Source organism: Chelmon rostratus, chromosome 15, assembly GCF_017976325.1.
Source record: "Chelmon rostratus isolate fCheRos1 chromosome 15, fCheRos1.pri, whole genome shotgun sequence".
Classification (NCBI taxonomy): domain Eukaryota; kingdom Metazoa; phylum Chordata; class Actinopteri; order Chaetodontiformes; family Chaetodontidae; genus Chelmon; species Chelmon rostratus.
The window spans coordinates 19,926,547-19,935,867 of NC_055672.1; positions in this window are offsets into that span (position 1 = coordinate 19,926,547).

Below are 9,321 nucleotides of genomic sequence, written 5' to 3' on the forward strand. Positions count from 1 at the left end.
TGAGCATCTGTTTGTGCGCACACTTCAATGTGACTCTGGTTCTCGTTTGATTGATGTACACAGCGTGTGCCTGCATGTGTGCGCACACAGGCTTTTATGTTGCGAAGTTTCATGTGATGCTGCGCACAAAGGGAGATTTCAAGTGTGCTCTTTGGGACAGTGCAGCACAATGGAAACAGACTGACAGTCCACACAAAGGCAGCATGCTCTGCATTTCTGCATTTATCTTGTAGGATCTTGTAGTTTGACTGTGCCGCTGTGGATTATGTGTTAACTCATGAAATAAACTGAATGTGATTTGTTTTATAGTGCTTTCCTCCAACTAAAGTAACACACTTTGTTTGCCTTCTTTTAATTAATCTTTCAGTTATTGCAGTTTCGTGCCTGAAATAAAGGCAGATCATCATATGTGCACTAATTGAATATATGGAGGAAGAACTAACATTGAAACTTGAATGCTGCTGGGTTCAAATGTTCATTTTACTATTTATACCCTCAAATGGAAAAACTGCGTGTTCAGTCTGGTCACACATGAGATGTTCATTTTAAATAGATACAGCTTTTTTTCTAATTACCCCAGCAGCAATGCTTGAGTTAAAAATAGCAACACCACGGAAGAAGAGGGCTTTCAGTCCTCTCACAAACTCATAAGATGGATTTTAAGAAATATTTTGCGGCTGAATGGCTGTTCATCCACACTACATGATTATCTGAGGGGAGTGATGGGGATTATTAGCAACACTATGTTATCCCACTCGCAGGTTTGTCCTCGGGCTGAACATTGGGCTGAACACAGCGAGATAACACAATCAAAGTCGAAGGTGCAAACAGGCTTTAAAATTATTTTCCAATCACTGTGTTCTTAACAGAAAATGGATTTTAAATCTGCATTAGCTCCTTTTTTGCCACTTGTAGAGGCAGAAAGAAGCTGCAAACAGCACTGACAGCTCCTGATTTCAATGAAACAACAGAGAGGGGAGAAAAGAGGGATGGGAGGAGCAGGAGGGGGCAGCAGACACAAGCTGGACGGCAGGCAGGACAGTCTGGAGGACTGTTTTTACCCCCATTCTTTTCCCTCAAGTGTTCTTCCCCCAGCAGGGTTCAGCATGTTGGGTTTTGGCTTCTCCAGCTGATAAGTGGTCATGGTGTCCTTTACATGTTCAATATGATCTTCTGTATCTCAGAAAACAGCCTCAGTGAAGCCCAGAATTCACTGTGACTCTTAACTTTCATGGTAAGGTCTTTTTTTAAACTGTCCATCGTCAGTCTGACTGTGTCGTATGAGTGCAATGCTAAATACTTTTTTGTGGAACTTTCCACTCATCGACTTTCCTCACCTGTTTCCCAGATGTACTCAGTCTTTCCCGCCGTTTCCAGTCACCTGATCTCCACACCCACCGGCACACCTGCCCTGCATTGTTACATCCAGCCTCACCATCAGCCTCAGTGTATATATATATATATATATATATATATATATATATATATATATATGCCTGCCTGTTCATGGCTGTCCTACCTTGTTTTGGTTTTTGTCTGCCTGCTTCCTTGTTGGATTTGTTGGCCCCTGCTGACTGTTTCAGAGTTATCAGAATGACGGGTTTCTGACTGTTCATGTCAACTTTCAAGTTGTAGTTTTGAATGGGAATCTTTTCATGAAACCCTGATCTATTTTGCACAAGTGAAACAAATATATATACTCAAGTGTACTATATTTAAATATTGCAAAGCATGCCTCCAGTACTTTTATATAAATGTATACTTACTTGAAATAGATTGAAAGCACACTTTTAATAAATATACTGCTGTAAAATATATTTTGAGTAAAATTTAAGTTCAATATTTAAAGTACACTCTGAAGATAATTTGCTGTACTATTACTTTGTATATTTTCAGTAATTGTGTTAAAACACTAATGACAAGAAGTGATCTTTTTCAAGGCCAATATTTGAAGGACAGACATGTATTAATGTGCATAATAAATATGCATTGAATGCAAAATATATCTGAGGACATATATGTTCAGTACATCCTGTTCATCCTGAGTTTTAAAGTTGTAGAAGTATGTAAAAATACACTAGTGGCCTAATTGTAGGATTATTAAATTACACTTAAAGCTTAAGCAATACATAAAAATACAAATGTAGTGTTATGTCTCGTCATGTATGTTGATGTGTTTGGTTCACTGGCGTCATGTTTTGTCGTGCACTTCCTGTTTTATTGTGAAACCTAACTCTCCTCTCGTTTCAGACCCTTGACTTCCTGGTGTCCTTCCCACCTGTCTGATTGTCTGCCCCGCCCTGATTGTTTCCACCTGTTCATTGTTACCTCATGTGTATATATAGTCTGTGTCTCCCTTTGTCCTGTGCCAGATTGTCTTGTGAACTCTGTGTACTTTGTCTCGTGACCTTGCCTGTCTTTGCCTTGCCAGTATGTTTTTGGTTGCCTTTGTTTTTTGCCTTGATGAAAACCTTAGTGTTTTGTTCGCAGATTTTGATTACCAAGCGCCTTTTGTTCTTCCTTGTAAATACCTGAGAGATTTTTGTTATTAAAACCAGCCTTCGAGCTTTTGAATTTCTTTGGTGTTTGAGTTTAGCATTTTGAGTCCGAAACCCTTGAGCCTGAGCACTTGTTATGTAGATGTACTTGTAATCCATTAGTAGTACAGTTGATCGATATGAGTGCAATATATTTAAAATTTAAACCCTCACTTTTAATACATTTTAGGAGTTTTCAAGGACATTTAAAGTGTCTTGAAAATGCTCAAGACAAGTATAACATTAGTTTTTCCAATTGAGCACACTTTAAGAACACTATTTAATAGTCTGCTGAGTGCACCTTAGCATGCTTAGTATGAATGTTTTTCCCTGAAATGACAAAGAAGTGTTGATATCTCACATTAGCGAAGACTTCAAACTCCACTTCAATGGATATGGTGTCATATTGTTAATGCACAGTATTTTAATGTAATCATACAACCATCTTGATGATGTGAACACTGACAGGACATGGGAGCCTTTTCCATCTCTGTCCCCCCTCACATATGATGTGAACGTGGCTGAAGGTGCAGACTAGGCAGGTGTTCATCTCACCACTAATGAGATACACAGTAAACCTGATTCTAGTTCCACTTCGTAGAGAGAACATCCATTTCACTGAAAGATGTTTATACCTTTTATTAAATCCCTTCAGTGTCATATATTATATTATTTTATATATTATATTTTAGATGAGTCTGGACACACATGGACGTGAATGCAACTTGACTGATAACTGAGAAGACAGATGTAGGGAGGGAGGGAGAGCAGGGGTTAGGATTAGGGAAGGGGCTGATGGGTGGAGGATAGGGTTGAGGGAGCTCTTTTTTATAGATGACACCAGCTCCTGAAGCTCTTCTTCTTCTGCTTGCTTTCCAAGAGCACCTGAAAAGAGAAATACAGCATTTCACATCCAAAGGTTTGAAATATCTGAAATAAGCAGTTAGAATCCAAAAGATAAGATAAGCCATCATACCTGCAGCTGGTGGTTTTCCTGTGAGAGGAGCTGGATATTCTCCTTCATTTCTGCCTCCTCATTCTTCCAGGTCTTTTCCTTTGTGAGGGACATCTCCTGCAGCTCTCTCTTTTCTTGCTGCCACCGCAGTGATCTCCTTTTCCAGCTCTCAGAGAGTTTAGAGAGCTCCTCCTGGAAGCTCTCTAAACTCTCTGAGAGCTCTTTCTTCAGTTCTTCCTGCTGCTCTGAGAGCTGCTTCTGGTGGCTTTCCTCTTTCTCTGCCAGCTGCTTTCTCAGCTCCTCCACTCGTCACATCTCATCACATCACTCGTCAGCTTGCTTTCCTCCAGAGCTGACTGCACGCTGCTCGGCAGGGCCAAGATGTCAACGTGAGCTCTGGAGCGAGCTTCTCTCTTTTTATTGGCCCTGCTGATCTGTTTGTCCTTCTGGGTGAGGAGCTCTTTCAGCTGGCTGACCTCTCTCTGCCACCTCTCTTCCATCTTCATATCAGGGGAGTCTTTCCCTTCTTCTGCTGGGGCTCTTGTTGTCTTTGACTCCTGAGCATAGATGCTCTGACTCAGAGAGATGATCTGTTCATCTCTCTCTGTAATGGCCACCTGTGCCTTCTCTCACGCTCTTCTCTCAGCCCTTAGACACAGATTAAAGTTTTGGTGTATCTCTTCCTCTCTCCAATCAGATCATTCTCCTCTTGTGCCTTTTGGAGTTCAGCCTTCAGCCTTCTGTTTTCCTCCTCAGTGATCGACAGCTTCTTCTGCATGTTGTCTTCATCCAGAAACTGCTGTCTGAAAGACTCCCTTTGATTCTGGACCATGATCTTTGTTGTGGTCCTCAGCTGTCTTTTCTTTTCCTGGCCCTCATCCTCCCTCTGTCTCCTGATGTCCTCCATGGCTCTGCTAAACATCTGTGCAGAATGAAAAATGAAAGACATGAGAGTAAGTGTCACTGTAATTCCTCTAATTTTGGCACAAACTACAAACATAACTAATCACTATTTCAAATTCAATAACGCAATTAGCAATTCCTGGAATTCAAATGGACTCATCACTCATTATTTTCATCTTGGTAGAAGACAAATCACGTCTTTTGTAATGGAATATAATGACATTCAACACAGGACAGAAGATCCCGAAAACACAGCAGAAAAATACTGCTGGGGTCAAGAAATGTAGCATCATTTAAATTCTGCAAATCATCAATTAAATACTGTAAATCATGAAGAGAATGCTGTATATCATGAAATACAAGACTATATATCAATTGAATACTGCATATTGTGAAGTAAGTATTGTATATCATGTAGTAAACAGTGTATATCATGTAGTAAACAGTGTATATCATGTAGTAAACAGTATATCATGAAGTCAACAGTGTACATCATGTAGTCAACAGTACATATCATGTAGTCAACAGTGAATATCACGAAGTAAACAGTATATATCATGAAGTAAGCAGTGTATATCATGTAGTAAACAGTGTATATCATGTAGTAAACAGTATATATCATGTAGTAAGCAGTGTATATCATGTAGTAAACAGTGTATCATGAAGTCAACAGTGTATATCATGTAGTCAACAGTACATATCATGTAGTCAGCAGTGAATATCATGAAGTAAACAGTATATATCATGAAGTAAGCAGTGTATATCATGTAGTAAACAGTGTATATCATGTAGTAAACAGTATATATCATGTAGTAAGCAGTGTATATCATGTAGTAAACAGTGTATCATGAAGTCAACAGTGTATATCATGTAGTCAACAGTACATATCATGTAGTCAACAGTGAATATCACGAAGTAAACACTATATATCATGAAGTAAGCAGTGTATATCATGTAGTAAACAGTGTATATCATGTAGTAAACAGTATATATCATGTAGTAAGCAGTGTATATCATGTAGTAAACAGTGTATCATGAAGTCAACAGTGTATATCATGTAGTCAACAGTACATATCATGTAGTCAACAGTGAATATCATGAAGTAAACAGTATATATCATGAAGTAAGCAGTGTATATCATGTAGTAAACAGTGTATATCATGTAGTAAACAGTATATATCATGTAGTAAGCAGTGTATATCATGTAGTAAACAGTGTATCATGAAGTCAACAGTGTATATCATGTAGTCAACAATACATATCATGTAGTCAACAGTACATATCATGTAGTCAACAGTGAATATCATGAAGTAAACAGTATATATCATGAAGTAAGCAGTGTATATCATGTAGTAAACAGTGTATATCATGTAGTAAACAGTATATATCATGTAGTAAGCAGTGTATATCATGTAGTAAACAGTGTATCATGAAGTCAACAGTGTATATCATGCAGTCAACAGTACATATCATGTAGTCAACAGTGAATATCATGAAGTAAACAGTATATATCATGAAGTAAGCAGTGTATATCATGTAGTAAACAGTGTATATCATGTAGTAAACAGTATATATCATGAAGTAAGCAGTGTATATCATGTAGTAAACAGTGTATATCATGTAGTAAACAGTATATATCATGTAGTAAGCAGTATATATCATGTAGTAAACAGTATATATCATGAAGTAAGCAGTGTATATCATGTAGTAAACAGTATATATCATGTAGTAAACAGTGTATATCATGCTGTCAACAGTCTATATCATGAAGTAAGCAGTGCCTATCATTTAGTAAACAGTATTTATCATGTAGTCAACAGTATATATCATGTTGTCAACAGTGTATCATGAATTAAACAGTGTATTAGTGATATATGCGCAGTAGTGTTCAGTGTGTCAGTGCTGTGGTGAGTAAAATGTGTCCAGTGTCTCCTGGTTTGAACATCTTGCCCTGCTCCCTCTGCTCTCTCTTCTTGCCATGGCTGGTGATGATCTTCAGATTGGACACAGATGAAATGTCTGAACGCAGATATTGGATCTTACTCTAAATGTGACAGATGACTTTGAATGTCAATCATGAAACAAAAAGGCTGAATGACTTTTATTGATCATGACAGTTGTTTGCCACTAAAAAAAGTGTCACTGGACAGACTTCTGCTGCTGTCCTGGAGCTTGTAGACAGAATGGAGCACTCACATGTCTCTAATGAAGTTTCCTCCATCATTATTCATCATATTATCATTTGTAGCATTGCAACCACACTGTGCTATATGAAAAAAGCCTCCTAATCACAACCATGAGCTCCACTATGCATTAATACTAATGATTGTGAGGTTACACACACACACACCTGCACTCTAGTGCCCTGCATTTTCCCCATCAGCCCTCCTCTAATCGCTGCCCTGTGATGGGAGGACTCCAAGCTGACAGCTCTGCAAAATAATAAGCGACTCCCACGTTCTCTGGCAGCAACAATGGAGCGCTGCCACCAGCATCATTCTCAATTTACACTTTTACACCAGCAGGAATAAAGGGGCTTTAGCTGGAATATGAAGGTAGCGGTGAGGAGGGAGCCTTTGTGTTGATGGTGAGTTAATGAACCCTCAGGACAAAGCCACTCTAACACAGTGCAGTACAGTATATATGGAGCTGTATATCACCATTGTGGCCATTGATCTAGATGACCATCACTGCATTCTCGTGTTGCTGCCTCCTCTGTGGGAGTGTGACGGCCCCAGACAAAGATGCCTCGCTGCTGGAACTGAAATCCATCGATCTGAGCGAACTGCAAGTATTAGCAAAAAACAGAAAAAGGAGAGAATAAATAATTTTGGCCGCTGGCACATTATTGATCAGAATGAGAGAGGAAGTGAGTAACAGAGAGAGAGAGAGCAGTTTTAAAAATAGACCCTGGCGTGAAAGAGATTAAATAAGATTCACTATAGAAGTTGGAATGAGGAAATAAATCCTCTCTGTGTTTCATTGAATTTCTTCCTCTGGACACAGTTATTAATGTCTGAGCCTTAATTACTTTGTGGACCGCGGTGAGTCAACGCTTTTATCCTGAGAAGGACTCATTTTTCCGTCCAACGTGGAAAAGCTCTTCACACAGGCTTGTTTTTGGAGGGCCGCTCTGGAGCAGAATTAATGGCCGGGATGAAAACCATGAATAGCAATGTGGTAAATATGTGGGGTTTTTTTTGAAAGCCCTCCACTCTGCGGCCTCCTTCATCTTTCTTTAGGGAGGACTTACGCTGTTTGACAGTGAGGTAATTCATTTGCAGGGAGGCTGTTTAAAAAATGGATGCTTGTTTAATCATGAAGCCTTTGTTAAAGTGTAAGAGGTTTAGCTGCTCCGGATTGTCGTTCATCTTATTCTTAAACCAAGCCAGAGGTCCTACCGGCCCTGATGATCTGCTGCCAGAGGCAGGACGGCTCCACAGTGGATGCTCAGACATTAAAAACGCACACAACTGTGTTTAGCCTGCTGTAAATTTCCCTCATCGCCTTTGATCATTCACGGCTACGGGCCGCTGACGACTTTTTAGAGCCCGTTCGGAAAAGAGAGGCGACGTCAGCACTGACAGGAGTCATGTTAGATAAATTCCCAGCCATTTGAACAGAACGGATGGCCGTCATTAACGGGGCAGGGTCTAAATCATGGGGCCTGTGTCGGTAAAGGCTGTGATTGCTTTGCCTATTGCATCACCACGCAGCAGCGAACCCCGTAATCATCACAATTCCTCAATCGATGAGGCGTCCATTCAGTCCTCCAACTGACTAATCGACTCCTTAGCCTCCAGCTAGCCCGCTCCTCCCTCCCCCTCTGTTACTGGCTCCAGATGAAAGTAGAAAAGACTCGGCATCCCTTCATGCCACATTGTGTGTAATCCCCCCACTTCCATAGCTCTGGGGTATTCAGCCTTTGGACAGAAAATAGCACCGGATTGTTCATCCTAAGCATTGATAATGTGGCTGCTGGCTGCTCTCGGATGCCGTCAAGCACAATAATTCCATTAAGTGTTCAGCTGTGCATCAGCACAGAGGCCGACATTTGCTTCTTCAGCTCCCTCCTATTCTCCCTGTTGAGAAGATGCTTATTTCTGCCTCTGTGCCCATCCACAGCAGGGATGGCTGATAACCATGTCTCCATGGAGGTGGAGCTGATTGAGCTGATATTTAAGGAGGTGCATCAGTGTTCTTCATCTATTCACTGGAACATAGTTTGGTGCTAAGTGCTAATATAAAGCAGTAAAATGACATTTTCTTTCTTTTGCCACAATCTCTGGACTGTGGTGAAAGAGAGTGTCTATATTAGGGCTCAAATTATGGCCAGTCTTTCTCATTTATACATCCACTGTTTGACAAACTGGATCATTTAAAGTTGGCTCACTGCACTCATCCACATAGACTCAGTGACCTGCATGCACATCAGTCTCTGAAGGTGTGATCACGCTGCAGTGGTGAACAAGTCAAATCCATTTAGCTGCACCGTCTTTCCGTCTATATCATGTTGTGTCAGTTCAATGTCCCACAGGGTGATTATTAAGACCTTAATGGAGGAATGATTCTTTCTTTGTGGGTTGTAACCCTGCCTCACTGAAGCTGATGCATATACTGGATGTAGAGAATGTAGAGAAATTACTAATATTTAGGGGGAACAAATTTTTGCCGTGTTTATAATGCAAAGATTCACTCATTCAAGGTCGGTCAAATATGGCTCATGATGTTCCTTCACCTGTTTTTCTGTGCTGTTATACTGTAGCTCATATTTTGAGCAGAGATTCAGCAGATTTAAAATGAATACATGCATGCCCTTAATATTTTTATCTTTTATTTTTATTGATATCTTTCAACGTAGTCCCACACATTTTATAATTCTATGCATACTGTGCTGTGTTGAATAACTGCTGTAACTAAGTGTCA